Genomic DNA, 21,716 nt, shown 5'->3' on the forward strand with positions numbered 1-21,716 from the left:
AGTTTTTAATTATGTTATAGTGAAAAGCACAACTCCAGGCAATAGTTCATAGACTCAGACTTAGAGGGAATTTACAGAGGTGACCTTAACACCCACTGAAGAAATCCTTCTACATCATTGTCTAAGAGTTGGCATAGTAATAATGCCTTCTCTTAATGCCCCTAATAATGCCTTCCTGTGGTTCCTCCAGCTATTTCCAGATACTTTTGCACACAGACTACTATCATTTAATAATAACCATGTTACATAATCTAATACTTCTTGTATTTTGAGTTTGTTGATTCGGTCATGAAAATAAATGTCATATCTAAATAAATTCAGATGGAAAAGATTATTAAATATTATTCCTATTAGCAAGATCTGTACTCATAAAAGCATTTGCAGCTCTTTGGCTTAATTGTTCTATTAGAATATCTTAGTAAATGAGTTTAGAAAACAAAAAGTATTTCCAGTGAGTTTTTTAAAGTTCAAAAGCTAAAAGCCTTGATATTCAAAGTGCATAAGCATCACCTGGGATCTTATCCAGAATCCCAGACCTCACCCCAGACTTAATGAATCAGAATCAGCATTTCACTAAAATTCTCAGGTGATTCCAGGGTATATTAAAGTTTAAAAAGTTCTGCTTTAAAGAGCAAAGCATTTTACTCTAGAAGCAAGTGAATTTACATTTTAAACTTTGTACAATGTTTTTGGTCCTCAAATATGAAGCCAAGAACAAGTACTAATCATTTGTGAGAATTCTGTATTGACATGCAAATTGGTGTGATTTTAGAAAAATTTGGAATCTGTAATCTTATTAATTTAAATAAATGTTAATTTTTAAAAGTATACTGCCTTCTGCTTAAAAAAATAGCTTAGATAGATATTTCTGCATGAAAATTATTGGCATAAGATAGAAGTTTCACTAGAGGATATCTCCTTCCCTATATTACTGCTCTCAATTGGTATGACATCTGCTCTGCATCCTGCAGAAATAGCTTAGTGTATATTTTCACTAAATCTATCACTTGCCTTTCTGTTGGGAGAATCTCATAGCCCTTTACAAAACAAGTCTCTCGTATATAAAGAAATAAGTAATGCAACAGGTGACAGCTCTCTTCTATTTCTAATCCACATTGACAAATCAGGCACCTGAAGCCTGAATTCCAAGGGACTGAGATGGCTTCTCTGCCACGGGTGCTACTTCTCTGGCTGCAGTGTGAATCCACTTCTAGTCTTAGTTTTGTATTAAGCTCACAGAGAACAGGAAGTGTAAAGGTTTGCAGTACGTAGCAGGAAGTTAAGAGAAAGGTCCCAGGAGAAAAGAATCTGAAGACTGACAGGCAACATAAGAGCCTCGAAGTTGGGCATCAATCAAGGCACATCTCACTGTTAGGATTCCCAGAAGTATTATAATGAACTATAAAGTTCAAAGAGAGGGAAAAAAAATAGGTCTAAATATAGAATAACACTGGGAAGCTGCTTTAACCCTTAAATTGAACAGTGATATCACCTTCTTACAATATCAGTTCAACCCCCATGGACATGTCAGAAACAATTTCCTTTTATATAGAAATATTAGAACAATTAAAAGCATTCTTCATTAAATAACTCAAAATATGGTACAGATATGTTTGGGAAAATAAATTCTAGACCCCAAAAATTCAAATATAAATAATGCAATCCTCAATCTCAAACTCTCATGGTAAAAACAACCATGGACATATAAAAAGAAACAAAATCACTGTAATTCATACTTTTTCTCGCACACTAGTTGATTATATGTAAACTTCCATTACAAATTTATGCCATTTTTGCTTTGTTCTTGTAAGACACTGATACAAATCACTGGATCTAAAACCGGATGAACTAATTTACCTAAATATATAATGTACTAGAATTACCAAGCCAGCCCTTAAACTAGATACAGACTAAGGATCTATATTGTCCTGACCTTCAGAGAAGAAAGCTCTTGTTAATAGAAGGTTTTTCAGAGCTGGGGGTGAGCTTTTCAATGTGTGGAGAGGATTGTTCTCTTATAATCACAACAACTTTCTCTAAAACTCAAAGTTATTAAAGTGGTAATTATAACAAAGCATGGAAATTGGGAGAAAAGTTAAGATGAGAGTAAGTTTCTTCTTTTTCTGTACAAACTCCAGAAGGGAAGGGGGGAAAGGGTCAGACAATGTCCCATTCACCATAGTCGCCCAATTGGTACATAGCATTGGGCCTTGTAAGTAAATGTCCACAACAAATACTTGCAAATATGTGTCAAGAGAAACTCAGACTGCTCTACTTTGCGCTATACTGAAATTTCTGCCAGGATGCCTGATAAAAGAAAATTCTCTCAGTTTGTTAGCTTTCTATGCACTTTTACGAAGAAACTGATGGGGGGAATGACCATAGTTTGTTAAGTGGAAATGCAAATTTAGGAATCTCTATTGCCCACTTGGTCCCACTTTACTTAGTCATTCTGAGAAGTAAAGAAAGAAGGAAGAAGCATTGGCACAATTAGGAATATAGGTCTACTTGAATCCTCAAGACAATTTGAAAGGTAGAGGGAAACAAGCAGGGATGAAGGAAGGAATTCATTTTACATCAACAATAGAGTAGAGCTTTAAAAAAAGCAGTTCTCTGTTTATCAGCTCCTGGAGTTTTGACAATCAACCTTAAAGTTGAGGCAAGAGGGGCCATTTTCTGGTCTCTGAAACATCCTCAGTCTTACCCTTAACTCTGAATCCCTCTGATTTTTATAACATGTATTAATTAAATAATGGAGTATGAAAGTCCTTAATTTCCTAATATTTGAATTTCACCTTGATACTTTCAAATTGCCTACTGAATATTCCATTTGAGCTTCAGTGGAACAGTTGGCAAACATTTCAAACTGTTTGTGGTGCTCTGAGCCAAGAACAGGGGAGTTTGAGTCAAGGAGCAGTTGATTTAAGAATAGGTCCCATGTACCAAACTCAAACCTTTCCACATATATATAGTTTCTAAGAGAGTACATGCCTAACTTACACAAATTAGAAACTTCACAAACATTCTATAGCAACAGCCAAACATAATTTAAAGGTAATGTGTGTTTAAAAAATTAGACACTACTCATTGTTTTAATTCTGAATATGAATTTTCATAAAAACTTTAATTGCTTTTACAACTGGTATAGACAATTAGTTGAGGTTATGATTAAATCACAACTTGAACTTCCAATGATTTATGCAGTCTATGAACTGGGTGCCAGGAGACCCAAGTTTTGATACTGATGCAGGGTTAGAATTAGGGTAGTGGCTGGTTAAGCAAAGGGCAAACTCCAAAATGCAGTCAAGCCTCAAAAAGAAAGATATTTATGAGAAGAACAGCAGCAAACAGCGCCTGGAGGCCAAATGGCCCACACCTGAGTGAACTGTCTATGGAGAAGGGTGGAGCCAAGGACCAACACAAAGCACTATATACCACCAGGCATCACCCTGGAAAGAGGTGAGGGTAGCAGGAAGAGCCCAAACAAGAGAGGGGGAAGGGGAATAAGTAAAGCTAATCTATAAAAGCAAATGGTCCCACACTGCCTTTTGCCTCCCTCACCTCTGTCTTTGCAAGAGTACCCCATATGTACACCTAATACATTTTCTATGAGCCCTTGAATTCTTTCTCATTGCATAGCCAAGAACCTGGAAAATGAATCCAGCAACAGTACCAGCAATATCACTGACTGTGTAACTTTAGGCATGCAACTTCTCTTCCTCTTGACCTCAGATGTCTATTTACCAAAAAGTAAGTGGATTGAACTAACAGATCTAAGGCTGCTTTTGACTCTACTCTTCTGAGATTCAATATTTCTCTTCTACTACAAAAAAAAGCATTAAAATCATAATTCATCACTAGACTAAAATTTGCTTTACAAAAAAAATTATTCTTGGTTGGAGGAGTGGGGCAAGACAGCAGCATAGGAAGGTGTGCAATTTAGTTAGTTCTCTAGAGCAGCTGGTAAATAGCCAGGAGCTGTCTGAGACAATTGTCTGGGGGACATTTGTGGCCAGGTACATGTTATACACTTGCCTAGAATGGGGGCAAGGGCCAAGATCACTGCACAGGCCTGTAAGTAAAGCTCCCAAACTGTGGAGACTGGCACACCTCCCCCACTGATATGACAGGCACTATAGAAGATGAAGCAGTCTCTACTAGGAGCAAGGCAAGGTAGATCAACCAAGCTCCAATTGCGGTTTTAACTAACAATTTGTTCTGTTAAATACAAGCTCCAAGCAATGACAACACAGAGAAAGCAGGAAAGGAACCCTGAAGTTTAACTGGGCAGAGAGGAGGCAGGCTGTTGTGGAAAACAAATCAACAACGGAGACTTCTGGAGTTGGCCTACCTCAGAATACTGGAAAAGGGCCATGCCCCCCAAAAATGGGCAAAGAGAGCTGGGTACCAACTCCTGCTCTTGACTGCGAGCCCTGAGGGCAGGGGACTGGCTCTGAAAAGGGGTTTCTTTCTTTTTTTTTTCTTTTTAAAAACTATTCTAAATGCCTCATTAGAGAAAGCTTCAGACATTTTCAATTGTCAACTCTGACCCAAGCAAGGGCTGAGTTAAGATAGACTGAGAGGGCGGGCCGCGGTGGCTCAGCGGGCAAAGTGCTTGCCTGCTATGCCGGAGGACCTCGGTTCGATTCCCGGCCCCAGCCCATGTAACAAAAACGGAGAAACAGAATACAATAAAACAAGAAAAAATGTTTAAAGATGTTTCCCTTTCTTCCTTCCTTCCTTCCTTCTATCCTTCCTTCCTTCTCTCTGTCTTTCCTTTAAAAAAAAAAAAAAAAAAAAAAAAAAAAAGATAGACTGAGAGACAAAGTAACAAGTCAAGTGAAGGAGAGATTTCCCAAAGGTCATTATCTTCCCCAAGAAAAGGATGGGTGGAGCCCAACTCAAGTGTCACCTTTTATTCTGAAATTCAGACCCCAGGGGCTGGCAAACAGAGACAGCTTAAGCCTGCCTTCTACTTCAGCCTCTGTCTCAACCACACTGCTGGGAGGGAGAATTAAACTGCTGAGAATTAAAGGGTCAACACCACATTATACCAGCAGGGCGATGTGCACTGACAAGTGCCATCTGCTAGACAAGATAGGAAAAGTACAGAGTCTACAGGCCTCAAGGAAAGTCTGACAACCAGCTGGTTCTCATCATCAGGTAAACTTGAGACTAATTATACTCTCTCCTGAGACCTGGCCCTCTCTAGTCTGGGAACATCTCTTGGGGTCAATCATATCCGGGGAGATGCTCTTAAAAAAAAAAAAAAGGCTGCATTTAGGCAGGGCAAGAACCAGAAAAACAAGAGCTGAAGAATTCTGATCAGTTAAACAGAAGCTATGCTAGAGGTATAGAATAACTTGAACTGGGCGCCAAAGAAAAGAGAGAGACAAAAGCCAACCAACAAGAAAACTCTACATCAAAGAGTAAAAACAACCTCCAAAATAAACTAATCAAGGAAATCAGATGCCTAGGCACCAATAAAACATTACAAGTCATATTAGGAAAAACGAAGACATAGCCCAAAGGAAAAACAAACACTTCACAAGAGACACAGGAGTTGAAACAACTAATTAAAGATGTTCAAACAGACACAAAAATCAAATCAATTGGTAAATTCCTTCATGGGATCTAAGTACAGAGGCTGTCAGAACCTGTTTACCACTGTGGTTTTCTGCTCTCTTTTCATTTGTGACTTCTGGGAATTCCCCTCATTTTATTGAAAGGGAAGCCGTATATTTAAAATAAAGGCTTTAAAACTTATTAAAATTTTAAATAAAAATTTCAATAAAATAAAAAAATAAAAATTTCCCTTTCAATAAAAAAAAATCAAATCAATGATAAAGAGATGAAGGATATAAAGATGATATTGGGTGACCATAAAAAAGAACTCAAAAGTCTGAAACAACAAATGGCAGAACTTATGGGAATGAAAGGCATAACAGAAGAAATGAAAAACACAGCACATTTGAAGAGGCAGAAGAAAGGATTAGCAAACTGCAAGACAGTATATCTTGAGTCCTATACACAGAAAAATAGGGGAAAAATGGAAAAATATGAGTAGGGTCACAGGGAATTGAATGATATGAAGTACAGGAGTATACATGTTAAGGGTGTCCCAAACGGAGAAGAGAAGAAAAGGGTCAGAAAGAATAATGGAGGAAATAATCACTGAAAATTTCTCATTTATTATGAAAGACACAAATTTATAGATCCAAGAAGCAGAGCCTACCCCAAACAGAACAGATCCAATACACCTCCTCCAAGACACTAATTATTTGTTCCTTATCAAAGACAAAAAATTCTGAAAGCAGCAAGAGAAAAGCAATACATCATATGCAAGAGAAACTCAAAAAGAGTATGTGCAGATTTCTCAGCAGAAACCATTGAGGGGAGAAAGCAGCGATTTGCTATGCTGAAGATACATAAAGAGAAAAACCACCAATCAAAAATTCTACACCCAGAAAATTGTCCTTCAAAAATAAGGGAGATTTTAAAATATTTCAAACAGACACTGAGAGAGTTTGTAAACAAGGGACTTACTCTACAAGAAATACTAAAGGGAGCACTACAGACAGATAGGAAAAGACAGGAGAGAGATTACATACTATAATCAGACAAATTAGACTACAAATTTAAAACAATTAAAAGAGACAAAGAGGGACACTACGTATTAAGAAAAGAGAATTCATCAAGAAGACATAACAATTATAAATATTTATGCACTAAGCAGAGTACCCCAAAATACATGAGGCACACAGTGACAACACTGAAGGGAGAAGTAGACACCTCTATCATAAAAGTTGGAGACTTCAATTCCCTGCTCTCATCAATGGATAGAACATCTAGACAGAGGATCAATAAAGAAAAAGAGATTTTTTAATAGTATGATTAGTGAACTAGACTTAACAGATGCTTTCAGAACATAACACCCCACAACAGCAGGATACACATAGATCATTTTTCAGGACAGGCAATATTCTGGGTCGCAAAGCAAGTGTGGTGACCCAGAAAACTTGCTCATTGTAAACAGCCTGTTAAGATGGCTGTCATAAGTGCATCTGGGTCTAAAGTTCTGGGGAAGCATGAGACAGCATAACCTTTGTAACCGTAATTAGGTAACCAATGATCTTATATGTACCCAATCATGTATCCCATGAATGATGTCACCTGTTTGTAAAGTGCCACTTTTGTGCAATTAAGCATATAAGGGACTATTGTTCTGTAAGCCTCAGAGAGAGAGATAGAGCAGTGCAGAATGGAGGGGAATGATTAAAGATGACCACTCTACCAGTGGCATCTTGTGCATTCTTTCAATTCGCTACCAGACCAGAGCCACCAAACCTTAAGCTAGAACCTGACAGCAAGTCTCAATAAATTTTAAAAGATTGAAACTATACAAAGCTCTTTCTCGGATCATAACGGAATGAAGTTGGAAATCAATAACAGGCAGAAGACAAGAAAACTGACAAATATATAGAGGCAAAAAAACAAAACAAAACAAAACATACTCTTAACCAGGAACTCAAGGAAGAAATTACAAGAAAAACAATAAAAAGCTCAAGGGAAATGAAAATGAAAAGGCAACTTATCAAAACTTATGGAATGCAGCATAGGTAGTGCAGAGAGGGGGAACTTATTGCCTTAAATACCTAAATTAAGAAGGAAACAGGACCAACAGTTGAGGAATTAACTGTTTACCTGGAGAAACTGGAAAAAGAATAGTAAACTAACCCCAAAGCAAACAGAATGGAAGAAATAATAAAAATCAGAGCAGAGATGATACTGAGAACATGAAAACAAGAGAGAATCAAAAAACCAAAAGTTGGTTCTTTGAGAGAATCAATACAATCAATGGATCCTTAGCTAGCCTGTTGTGTGTGTGTGTGTGTGTGTGTGTGTGTGTGTGTGTGTGTGAGAGAGAGAGAGAGAGAGAGAGAGAGAGAGAGAGAGAGAGAGAGAATATGATGCAAACAAATCAGAAATAGGAGAGAGAACATAACTACTGACCCAGCAGAAATAATGGAGATAATGAGAGGATACTATGAGCAACTACATGCTAACACACTAGACAACATAGATGAAATGGATAACTTCCTAGAAAAGCATGAACAACCAACACTGACTCAAGAAGAAACAGATGACCTCAACAAACCAATCACAAGTAAAGAGACCAAATCAGTCATTGAAAAGCTCCCCCAAAAGAAAAGTTCAGGACCAGACAGCTTCACATGTGAATTCTACCAAGCATTCAAGAAAGAGTGAGTTTCAATCCTGCTCAAACTCTTCAAAAAAATTGAAGAGGAGGAAAAGCTAACTAACTCATTCTATAAAGCCAACATTGACCCAATGCCAAAGCCAGACAAAGATACTACAAGAAAAGAAAATTACACATCAATCTCTTTAATGAATATAGATGCAAAAATCCTCAACAAAATACTCATAAATCAAATCCAGAAGCACATTAAAGAAATTACATACCATGACCAAATGGGATTTATTCCAGGTATGCAAGGCCAGTTCAACACAAGAAAATCAATTAATGTAATATACCACATCAATAAAGTGGAAAAACCACATGATCATCTTGATTGATGCAGAGAAAGCATTTGACAAAATAAAACATCCTTTCTTGATGAAAAGACTTCAAAGGATAGGAATAGAAGGGAACTTCTTAAAAGTGATAAACGGAATATATGAAAAACCCATAGTTAACATCATACTCAATGGTGAAAGACTGAAAGTTTTCCCTCTAAGATCAGGAGCAAGACAAGGATGCCCACTGTCACCAATGTTATTCAACACTGTGCTAGAAGTTGTAGCTAGAGCAATTACGCAAGAAAAATAAATAAAAAGGCATCCAAACTGGAAAGGAAGAAGTAAAACTTTCACTGTTTGTAGATAACATGATCCTATATGTAGAAAATCCTGAAAAATCTACAGCAAAGCTGCACTGGTTTGAAAGGATGTATGTCTCCTAGAAAAGCCATGTTTGAATCTAAATCCCATTTCATAAAGGCAGAATAATCTCTATTCAATACTGTATGTTTGAAACTGTAATCAGATCATCTCCCTGGAGATGGATTTAATCAAGAGTAGTTGTTAAGCTGCAATAGGTGACAGCATGTCTCCACCCATTTGGGCGGATCTTGATAAATTTCTGGAGTCCTATAAAAGAGGAAATATTTTGGAGAATGAAAGAGATTCAGAGAGAGCAGAGAAGAGCAACATAGCCACAAGAAGAAAAGAGCCCACAAGCTGGCGACCTTTGGAGATGAAGAAGGAAGCTCCTGGGGAGCTTCATGAAACAGGAAGCCAGGAGAGAAAGCTAGCAGATGACGCCATGTTCACCATGTACCTTTTCAGATGAGAGAGAAACTCTGACTGTGTTCACCATGTGCCCTTCCACTTGAGAGAGAGACCCTAAACTTCATTAGCCTTGAACCAAGGTATCTTTCCCTGGATGCCTTAGATTGGACATTTCTATAGACTTGTTTTAATTGGGATATTTGCTCGGCCTTAGAACTGTAAACTAGCAACTTACTAAATTCCCCTTTTAAAAGCCATTCCATTTCTGGTACATTGCATTCTGGCATCTAGCAAACTAGAACAACAGCTAATAAATGAGTACAGCAAAGAGGCAGGGTACAAGATTGACATCCCAAAATCAGTAGTGTTTCTATATACCAATAATGAACAATCTATAACAGAACTCAAGAAAAAAAATTACATTTACAATTGCAACCAAAAGAATAAAATGTTTAAGAATAAACTTAGCCAAGTACATAAAAGACCTATACATAGGAAACTATAAGAAATTGCTAAAAGAAATCAAAGAAGACCTAAATAAATGAAAGGGCATATCATGTTCATGGATTGGAAGACTAAATATAGTTAAGATGTCAATTCTACCTAAAATGATTTATAGACTCATTACAATACCAATTTAAATCCCAACAACTTACTTTGCAGAAACTGAAAAAGCAATAATCAAATTTATTTGGAAGAGCTTGGTGCCCATATAGTCAATAATATCTTGAGAAAGAGAAATGAAGTACGAGACCTCACACTACCTAACTTTAAAGGATATTGCAAAGCTACAGTGGTCAAACAGTACTTTATGGTACTGGCATAAAGAAAGATATATTGACCAATGGAATCAAATTGAGTGTTCAGAAATAGATTGCCTCATCTACAGATAGTTGACCTTGGATAAGCTGGTCAAGTCAGCTCAACTGGGACAAAGCAGCCTCTTCAATAAATAGTGCTTGGAGAACTGGATATCCATATTCAAAAGAATGAAAGAAGACCTCTGTCTCTCCAACCTTATACAAAAATAACTCAAAATGGATCAAAGACCTAAACATTAGAGCTAAGAACATAAAAATTTTAGAAGAAAATGTATGGAAGTATCTTATAAATCTTGTAATAGGAGGCAGTGTCCTAGACCTTACACTCAAATCACAAGCAATGAAAGAAGAAACAGAGAACTGGGATCTCTTCACAATCGAACACTTTTGCACATCAAAGGACTCTGTCAGGAAAGTAAAAAGGCAGCTTATGCAATGGGAGACAATATTTAGAAACCACAGTTAAGATAAAGGCTTAACAAAGCAATAGGTTGAGCCCCCAATCTTGGGGTTTGTTCATATGAAACTTAATTCCACAAAGGATAGGCTAAGCCTACTTAAAATTAGGCCTAAGAGTCACCCCCAAGAGAACCTCTTTTGTTGCTCAGATGTGGCCTATGTCAGCCAATTCAACAAGCAAATTCACTGCCCTCCCCCTCTCTAAGTGGGGCATGACTCTCGGGTGCGGACCTTCCTGGCAACATGGGACAGAAATCCTAGAATGAGCTGGGACTCAGCACCAAGGGAGTGAGAAAACCTTCTCGACCAAAAGGGGGAAGAGCGAGATGAGACAAAATAAAGTGTCAATGGCTGAGAGATTCCAAACAGACTCAAGAGGTTATCCTGGACGTTATTCTTAAGCATTAAATATCACCTTTTTAGTTAAGGTGTAATGGAGAGGCTGGAGGGAACTGCCTGAAAATGTAGAGCTGTGTTCCAGTAGCCATGTTTCCTGATGATGTTATAATGATATAGCTTTCACAATGTGACTGTGTGATTGGGGGGGGGGGGGGCGGGGGCGGGGGAAGAACCCTGACTAAGCTAGCATCTTTCAGTATTTTGGGGTGGAGGGTATCTCAGCACCAGAAAAATCACCTAAGAGTACCTTTTAAAAATGCATTTCTTTGGTTTTACCAATGCAGGCTTATTCTTGATTTGTGGATAGAGTCTATTTGAAAACAGGAGATTTGCTGCCACCTTTAAATTCACTTTTCCTTTCTCTGATCTGATGTGGCCTCACTGAGGAAGGGAACCTTTGACTTTGTTTTACAGAATTGACATGAGCCAGAAAAAGAAAATTTGGGGGTGAAACTTTGAATAGTCTTAAGAATGACCATTTGTGAAAATAAGTGGTTATATTGTTTCCAAAGTATCAAGAAAATTAAAGAATCCATGAGGGGGGAAAAAAAAGAAAGAAAACAGATAAGGGTTTAATATCCAGGATGTGTAAAGAGATTCTACAGCTCAACAACAAAAAGACAAACAACTCAATTTAAAAACTGGCAAAAGACATGGACAATTTTCTGAAAAGTAAATACAAATGGCTCAAAAACAAATGAAAAGCTTTCTTTTCTAGACCCAGGCACTCTCAGAGCTGCGAGCAAGAGTGTACACATTGCCATGCCCAAGAACCACACCATGCACAACCATTCCTGGAAATGGCACAGAGATGGCATAAAGAAGCCCCATTCAGAACAATACGAATTTCTTTAGGGGTAAACCTAAAGTTCTTAAGGAAAATGCACTTTTCCAAGAAGCAATAACAAGAAGGGCCTGAAGAAGATACAAACCAACAATGCCAAGGCAATGGGCGCACGTGCAGAGGCCAGAAAGCCCAAGGAGGCCAAGCCCAAGATCCCACAGAGTGGTAGCTGCAAGCTCAATCGACTTGCCTATATTGCCCATCCCATGTTCAGGAAGCACTGCTCACGCACGCATTGCCAACGGTCTCAGACTGTGGTGACCAAAATCCAAGGCCAAAGATCAAACCAAGGCCCAGGGTCCAGCTCCACCTCAGGTTACTGCTCCCAATCAGGCTCCCAAAGGTGCCCAGGCCCCCACGAAGGCTCCTGAATAGAGCCTTCCATCTGCCAACGTGAGGATGGAAGGACTGCTGGTGACTCTGGGGCTGTCACCTGCACGGGGCTAGGTCCTCTGTGCTATTTGTACAAATAAACCTGATGCAGGAAAAAAAAAAGAAAGAAAAAGAAAAATGCATGAAAAGATGCTCAACTTCACTGACTATTAGGGAAATGCAAATCAAAACCACAATGACATATCTCATACTAGAACGGCTAGGATCAAAAATACAGAAAACTGTAAGTGGTAGAAAGGATGTGGAGAAAGAGGCACACTTATTCACAGTAAGAATGTAAAATGGTGCGACCACTCTGGAAGAGAGTTTAGCAGTTCCTCAGGAAATTAAGTATAGAATTGCCATATGATCCAGCAATCCCATTACTACATATATATTCAGAGTAGGGAGGTAGGGACATGAACAGACATTGCACACCAATGTTTACAGTGGCATTATTTATGATTGCCAAAAGATGGAAACATTGGTGAGTGGACAGATAAAGTCTGGCATATACACACAATGGAATATTACTCAGCTGTAAGACAGAATAAAGTCATGAAGCATGCAACAACGTGGATGAACCTTGAGGACATTATCTTGAGTGAAGTAGGCCAGAAACAAAAGGACAAATACTGACTTAACTAATACAAACTAACATTAATGAGCAGCTTAGAGAATTAAAGTTGAGAATACAGGTTATCAGGAGATACAAAGAGGGTGGAATTGGGCATCTGATGCTGAAAGAGTACAGAATATTCAACAGAATTGATTGTAAAGATCCAGATATGGATAGCACAATACTCTCTGATGGTAGCACAATATTGTATGTATACTGAACAAAGCTGAGTTTGAGTATGGTAAAAGAGGAGTGGTAGGGGTATGTTTGACAGCAGAAGGAAAGATAGAAGATAAAGACGGGTACTGTATAACTTAGTGAAACCTAGAGTGGGCAATGATTGTGATTAAATGTACAAATATAATAAAGTTTTAAGTGAAGGAGAACAAATGAATGCCAACGTTGCAAGATGCTGAGAAAAAATTATTCTCACATTTAGGAAAAATATACAGAAACATACATTTACAATGACATTCTAGATATACATAAGGTGAGACTATATAAACTTGGCCTAAAAGAGCTTAATATCCAAATGCGTTATCACCTCTGAGCAGAGGCTTTCAAATTTTTTCGATTATGACCCACAGCAAGAGATACAGTACATAAACAAGCAAATAAAATTTCTCAAAAATTCTTATCCTTATTATATTCAACAAACTGTGATCTTTTCTATTTCTTTTTTTAAAATGCTGGTTGTAACCAAACGGAATTTATTTCATTAACGAGTTCTCAATCTGCCATTCCAAAATATTGCATTTAAAGGCATTAACACTGCAAAGTGCTTTGGAGAGATTCTCCCTTAAAAGTCACCATAAAACCAATGATCCATGCTTTTCAATATGCTCCATAGCAAAAACTTGAGGCTTTTGGGGATTAATCTAATTTCTGAAAAGGTAAACTATCTTTAACCAAATTTTCAAAGTGGGTTATCACACTGAATACTATTTTGCTTAACATGTTCCTTTTGATTAATTACTGGATACTGCTCATATCCTATAGAGGCTTACAAATCTACATGCAGAAGAATTTGAAAATGTTCAAGCCCATCTGTGATTTAGAGAATTACCTTCAGATAGACATAAGAAAACAGAGCAGTTAATTTTTAAAACCTTTCATTAAACTTGACTGCATTTAAAAAGAAATGTAATTTTTTAAAGTTATTATTCCTTATCATAGTATTGATGCAAACTGTTATTTTCCTAAATAAATTTACTACAACAAAAGTAATTAATTCACTACTTCTGTTATTTTCTAGTCAAGGAATAATATTTAAGATGTACACACCGATACACCCACAAATGTCTTATTTCTTTCTGTCTAGGAATCTATGCAAATACAGATTTGAAGTTGAAAAGGACCATAGAGGCCATAATGAGTTGAATTATATCCCCCCCACCCCAAATTAATGTCTACCGATTCATGGAAATCGGGCCTTTGCAGATATATTTAGTTAAGGATCTCAAAATGAAGTCATGCTAGATTTAGGATGGACCTAAATCCAATGACGTGTCTTTACAAGACAAGGCAGTGAGACACACAGACAAGAACACAAAGTGAAAACAAAGGTAGAGCGATTGGAGCGATACATCTACAAGCCAAGGAATGCCAGGTGCCACAAGATGCTGGAAGAGGCAAGGAAGGAGTCCCTCCTTTTGCTTTCAAAGAGAACATGGCCCTGCTCGCACCTTGATGTCAGGTTTCTGGTCTCTGGGGTTACAACACAATTATTTTCTGTTTATTTAAGTCACCAAGTTTGTAATAATTTGGTAGGCAACTATAGGAAACTAATAAAGAGGCAAATCACATTAGTTCACATTTAAGAACTATGTAAATATACTAGGGAAGTTATGACATTCATAGATGTGTTTCATGTAATAATGGCCTTGCTTTGAAAAATCTAAGACTATTATAAAAGGATAAAAAGTTATTTCACTTTTGGAATACCTGTCCTTTTGCTTTTTTGCCAAGGAAGGTATAGGTTTTATACTGTTTTTTTCATTTGTTCCCTTAGAATCTAGCATGAAACTTGACATGCTAGATACCACGACGTTTGCTAAAGGAATGTTCTAGTTTGCTAGCTGCCAGAATGCAACACACCAGAAATGGATTGGCTTTTAATAAAAGGGGATTTATTTTGTTAGTTCTTCAGAGGAAAGGCAGCTAACTTTCCACTGAGGTTCTTTCTTACGTGGGAAGGCACAGGATGGTCTCTGCTGGCCTGCTCTCCAGGCCCCTGGGTTCCAACAACTTTCCCTGGGGTGACTTCTTTCTGCATCCGAGTGCTGAGATGAGGAATGCTGAGCTGCTTAGGCTGTGCTACACTGTGCTCTCTCATTTAAGCACCAGCCAATTAAGTCAAATGTCATTCATTGCAGCAGGCCCGCCTCCTAGCGGACTGCAGATATAATTAGCAACAAGTGAGGTTCATGTACCATTGGCTCATGTCCACAGCAACAAAACTAGGTGCCTTCACCTGGCCAAGTTGACAACTGAATCTAACTACCACAAGGAACAAAGAGATTGAACCTAGCTTTAAAGTTCTTTGATTCCTAGGATTCTATAATTCTACGAGACTGTAAAAGCCCATCTATTTAAAGCTGGAAGAGGCCATGAATAATGTTCATTTTGCAGTTAGAGGAGTAGGCACTTTCTGATATGCTTACTTAGAACCTAGAACTCAAATTATAATAGGAAAAGAACCACTTTAAAATAAGAAAAAAAAGATAATTCCTCATACAGCAAGAATTCCAGACACTTCCCACTCCTAAAAGAAGCCTTAAGAAAATAATTTGGCTTGTCTTAGTATAAATTAGAGAGTAAAAAAGTGACAAATCAATTCACAATCAAATTAAGAGAGTGACCACGAAAAAAAATACCATACCCATTAGTAAATTTGATTTAAAAAGGGAGAAAAAAGCAAGTTTATGTTCTCTATTGGAGGAGAAGCATAATTTTTCCATTTATTAACAAGTATAACGATTGTAGCAGCTCCAATGAACATTTTATTTTTAGTAATTCAAAACAGCAGAGTTTTCAGAGAAAGAGTCTATGTAAGGTTAAACAGTTTTCTAAACGGAATCTTCTCAGTAGTCAAACAAATTTTCAAATGTAAAGGCTACAAAATTTTGTTTTCTACATTATAAGATTTAAGGAAAGCACTGAAAAACAGAACCATAAACTGCAATGATCAAATACTTAGCTATAAATTATCTGGATTATTATTTAGCTTCATATTATTACTCCTCCCTGTCCTTAGCTATTTAGGCCAAAATAGTAATTATTTAAAGTTACTTTTTAGTTTATGAATGCTGCCAGAATGCAACATACCAGAAACTAGTTGGTTTTTATAAAGCGGATTTATTAAGCTACAAATTTATAGTTCTAAGGCCATAAAAATGTCTGAACTAAGGCATTCAGAAAAAGATACCTTGACTTAAGAAAGTCAAGGACCACCTCTGTCAGCTGAGAAGACACATGGCCAGTGTCTAGTGGTCCTTTGGCTTCTGGTTTCAAACAGCTTCCCTGGGGGTGTTTCCTTATTGCATCTCCAAATGTCTCTGTTTAGGCACCAAAGCAGCTATGTTTTTCTAAAATGTCTCCCTTTTTAAAGGATTCCAGTAACTAATCAGGACCCACCTTGAATGGTGGAGTAACATCTCCATGTAATCAAAAGGCCACACCCACAATTGGGTGAGTCACATCTCCATGGAAGTAAACTGGTCAAAAGGTCACCCCTCCATAATTGACTGGGTTGATCTTCATGGAAACAATCTAATCAAAGGTTTCCACCTTAAAAATAGGTCTGCCCTCCAAAAGACTTAATTAGGAAAGAACATGGCTTTTCTGGGTTACATAACAATTTCAAACTAGCATAACTAGCAAGTCGAAAGGGGGGCTACTTTAATTATGAAATACCCCCCCTCTTCCACCTTGTGTAGGACTCTGACCGCATCCTGGGCAGAATAAGTAGTCAGCTTCCAAGTGAAAACTTGCTATAAAGAGAGCTTACAGGACAACCCAAACTATTGGATAGCAGTACCAACAGAAAGGTTTGCCTTATAGACTGATATCTTCTCACCTTTCCCTTCTACACACTGATCACAATCCTATCATCTTCAGCTCACCAAGAACATGCCCACCAGCTCTTCCCCAAGCTCATGGCAGACCTGGGATGAGAACCTATGGGGATAGAAGCACTGAACAGGATGGGCCCGCAGGGAACTGAAAGGCATATTTTGGCCTCAAAGACCTTGCAATCTACTTAGGGAGAGTTTCATGACCATGCATAAAAAGGTAGCACACAAAATGCAAGTACTGTAAGGCTAACAGAAAGTAGGACAGAAAAATTACAGAGAGGGCAGGAAAGAGGCAGAGAGCACTGCATGGATTATACGAGTGGAGAATTTTCTATGAATAAAATAAATGAGCAGTGAATACTGACTATGGACATTCATGTAGTGCATCAATGGAAGATAAAGTTAGAAAGTTAAGTTGGGGTCATATTGTGAAGAGCTATAGAATTTATCCTACAGTGATACCCTGAATATTTGGGAATGATAATGTAGTATTTTAATAAACATGAATATTATGGAATTATGTAGAATGATTCATATCGAGTAATTATCAGTTATAAGAAAAATAGCACTATAAGAAAAATAAAGCTTCATATATATCAAAAGAACTACCTCCCCCCAAAAATAAATTAAAAACCAGGCTACATAGTGAAAGACATTTTTAAAACCATAAAAACTGAAAAAATAACATGACAGAATTAAGACTAAATCATCTACCATATCAGTAACTATAATGGGTTTAATTCAGCCATTAAAAGTTTTCATATCGGATCACAGAGTAAAACCCAACTCTACACTGAAAACAAGAAGCATACCCATAAAAGGAAGTGATTCTGTGCTGGTTTGAATGGATGTATGCCCCCTAGAAAAGCCATGTTTTAATCAAAATCCCATTTCATAAAAGTAGAATAATCCCTGTTCAATATTGTATGTTTGAAACTGTGATTGGATCATCTCACTGGATGATGTGATTTAGTCAAGAGTGGTTGTTAAACTGGATTAGGTGATGCCTGTCTCCACCCATCTGGGTGGGTCTTGATTGCTTTACCAGAGTCCTATAAAAGAGGAAACATTCTGGAGAAAGAGATTCAGAGAGAGCAGAAAAGAATGACATAGCCGTGAGAAGTAGAAAGCCCACAAGCCAGTGACCTTTGGAGATGAACAAGGAAAACGCCTCCCAGGGAGCTTCATGAAACAGGAAGCCAGGAAAGTAGCAGATGACGCCTTGCTTGCCATGTGCCCTTCTAACCGAGAGAGAAACTGTGACTGTGTTCACCATGTGCCTTTCCAGATGAGAGAGAAACCTGAATATCACCGGCCTTCTTGAACCAAGGAATCTTTTCCTGGATGCCTTTGACTGGACATTTCTATAGACTTGTTTTAATTGGACATTTTCTCAGCCTTCGAACTATAAACTAGCAACTTGTTGAATTCCCCTTTTTAAAAGCCATTCTGATTCTGGTATATTGCATTCTGACAGCTAGCAAACTAAAACAGATTCCAAAAGGTTGAAAATTTTTAAAAATGAATTCAGTTATACCAGCAAAAGGAAACAATGAGAAAGGCTAGGGCATCTCAATCTTACTTACCAGATGTGGAATACAGGTCAAGAAGAATTTAACAAGACAAAAAAATGAACTTTATAAATCTACAGGTACAATTTTCAAGTACACTGTAACAGATGTGAATACCTTTTTGTGAAATAGCATAGCTGCATCATTGGTGAAGTAGAAATTATGGGAGAAGCAAGTAAAAAAGAGAAATGAATCTGCAATAGATTTTCATTCACTTCTCTCAGTCCAATAACAGATCAAGTAAATGAAGAATGAAAGAGACCTAAATGACATTTTAATGTTAGATCTGATATCATCTCTAATAGATACTGGAAAGACAGCTGAAAAATTCAATATCATTCTTGACTTAAAATAGTAATAAAGTTATGACTTTATTATTATTTATATCTGTCTCTGCTCAAAAACCAAACTCATTTTTAATTTCCCCATTTTTAATGGGGAAACACTAGAGGCAATACCACTAAATTTAGAACAAGACAAGGAATGCCTACTAATGTCACCATTATTTAACTTTTTTTTTTTTTTTTCATGGGCAGGCAATGGGAATTGAAACTGGGTCTCCCGCATGGCAGGTAAAAACTCAGCCTACTGAGCTACCGTGGCCCGCCCACCATTATTTAACATTTTTAAACAATTTTTAGAGGTATAAGACAAAGCAATTAGGAATAAAAAAAAGCATAGCTCTAAAAACTGAAAAGGAGGAGGTAAAATCACCATTCTCTGCAAATAGTATACTATGATGCATGGAAAACCCAAGACAAATCAACTAAAAGAATACTACAAACAATAAAAGAATCTACATGGTAATAGAGTACTGGATTAATATACAATATTAGTAACTTTCATAAATATAAACAAAATTTAATTAGAATATGTAATGGAAGAAAAGACCCTATTTATAATGATGACAAAAGAGGTGAAAAGTGCCTAGGAATAAATTTAACCAGAAATGGGGGAGGGGGTAGAGGACAAAAAGCTTCAAAACACTCCCAAAAGACTTAAGAGGATAATTAAACTTCTGGAAAAATATACCATCTTCATGGATAGAAAAACATCATACAGATGTCAAGCCTCCCTAAGTTAATTTATACAAATAATATAATAAATAAAAATATCCAAAGTAGTTGTTGTTTTTAACCAGGTAAGTTCCTTCTAAATGTTGATCAGGAAAAGGGCCCAGACTCTAGAACATTAGCTAGCTCTGTTAGGTAGTTAGGAAGTCATGAATCTACCTGATAGGGAAAAAAAACCACCCCAAGGTCACCCCAGGAGGCTAGAACCACCTTTAACAGATGGTTAACTTAACCAAACTGCAGTCAGAACACTCCGCAGTTAATGATGGTTAAACAATTAAACTGAGTAACATCTTATGAAAGCAAAAAAACAAAGCCACAAAGGAAAAACCCCAAGAAAGCCCCCTAGTAACTTGTGCACAATATTACCATCAGCTAGCCCCCCAAAATTCTAAACTAAAACTGTAATCAGGGCCAGTCTGGTTCTTTACCAACTGAGCCCCTCCTTCTTTAGGACGCATTTCTTCCTCTTTTTACTTGCTGCTTTTAATAAATCACTTTGCTCTCCCAACTTCTACTCGAGTTTCAATTCTTTATTTCTGCGAGTCAAAGACCAGGACTCCCAGTCATTTAAGGCTGGGGCCAACAAGTCCATCTCCCTACCCGATATTATTGACAGCCCCTTCCAACATGAAAAAGTTAGAATGGCCATAGCTCAAATACCCCTAAAGAGTGGGATAAAAAGATCAAAGGTGATGGTGGAGTTCAACAGAGAAGGCAGGATTTAACATACAAATATGTTTGCTGAATCATTAAATTGGTATTTCTTTTAGTCTCAAGTATCTTAAAGCAGCTAGTAGTAAAAACCTAAAATTGTGGATTTGTAGCCCATACGAAACTGAACTTTCTTCTACAACTAATTGTTGTGCTGTGTTTTGAAATTAATTGCTTTTTTGTACATGTTATTCTTCATAAAAAAGAAAAAAGTCGATTGTGATGAAAAAAGAATACTTATTTCCTCTAGCCTCCTATATTCTGGAGCAGCTAGAAGTAAAAAAAAAAAAAAAAAAAAAAGAATAATACACGACTTTAAGAACTAAAGATTATTTTTAATAAAAACGACTAGGAGTAATTGTAAAAAAAAAAAGTTAAAACAGGAAAAAAAGAAAGAACAGAGGAGAAAGTCCAGTAATAATTCCAAATACATACGGGATTTTATATAGCTCAAATCAGAGAGAAAAGATAAGCAGTTCAGTAAGCTGTTTTGGAACAATAGGTAATCATCTGAGAAAAATATATATTAAAAAAAGCATGTACCAAATTTATATTTTGGGTAGCATATAACCTAATTTAACTTGTATGGTCAGTTTAGTTGAGCAACACAAGTACATGGAATCTTGAATAGGGCATGAGATTTTGTTCATTTGTATAGGTTAGTGTGATGACCCAATATACCCCAGAGTAATTTGGGCAGAGAATTAAAAAATTATTTGCAAAGTCCCCTTGGGAGAACGGGGAGAAAGGAGGAATATTCAACTTCCACATTTGGGAATTCCTGATATTCTTGCAAGCAGTGGGGACAACCAATTCAACAGGCTGAAACCTCAACCTTGGGGTTCACCCGTTCACCTCTATGAAACTTATTTCTGCAAGAGAGAAGCTAAGCCTACTGTGCTGGTTTGAAAGGATGTATGCCCCCTAGAAAAGCCATGTTTTAATCAAAATCCCATTTCATAAAGGTAGAATAATCCCTATTCAATATTGTATGTTTGAAACTGTAATCAGATCATCTCCCTGGATGATGTGATTTAGTCAAGAGTGGTTGTTAACTTGTATTAGGTGATGACATGTCTCCCCCCATATGGGTGGGTCTTGATTGGTTTACTGGAGTCCTATAAAAGAGGAAACATTTTTTTTGTTGTTTTAACTTTTTTTATTAATTAAAAAAATTAACAAACAAAACAGTAAGATATCATTCCATTCTACATATACAATCAGTAATTCTTAATATCATCACATAGTTGCATATTCATCATTTCTTAGAACATTTGCATCGATTTAGAAAAAAGAAATAAAAAGACAACAGAAAAAGAAATAAAACGATAACAGAGAAAAAAAAGATTATACATACCATACCCCTTACCCCTTGCTTTCATTTACCACTAGCATTTCAAACTAAATTTAACATTTGTTCTCCCTATTATTTATTTTTATTCCATATGTTCTACTC

At 37.0% G+C, this 21,716-nt stretch overlaps 1 protein-coding gene and 1 pseudogene across 1 annotated transcript in view; one reads left to right on the top strand and one right to left on the bottom strand.

The window, feature by feature from the left end:
- ERP44 (endoplasmic reticulum protein 44) overlaps positions 1-21,716 on the bottom strand; it is a 112,174-nt gene that overhangs the window by 69,645 nt on the left and 20,813 nt on the right. The window lies entirely within an intron of this gene.
- On the top strand, positions 1,159-12,210 carry LOC143664945 (large ribosomal subunit protein eL29 pseudogene; annotated as a pseudogene).

The sequence above is a fragment of the Tamandua tetradactyla genome, chromosome 2 (genome assembly GCF_023851605.1).
Source record: "Tamandua tetradactyla isolate mTamTet1 chromosome 2, mTamTet1.pri, whole genome shotgun sequence".
NCBI classification, from domain to species: domain Eukaryota; kingdom Metazoa; phylum Chordata; class Mammalia; order Pilosa; family Myrmecophagidae; genus Tamandua; species Tamandua tetradactyla.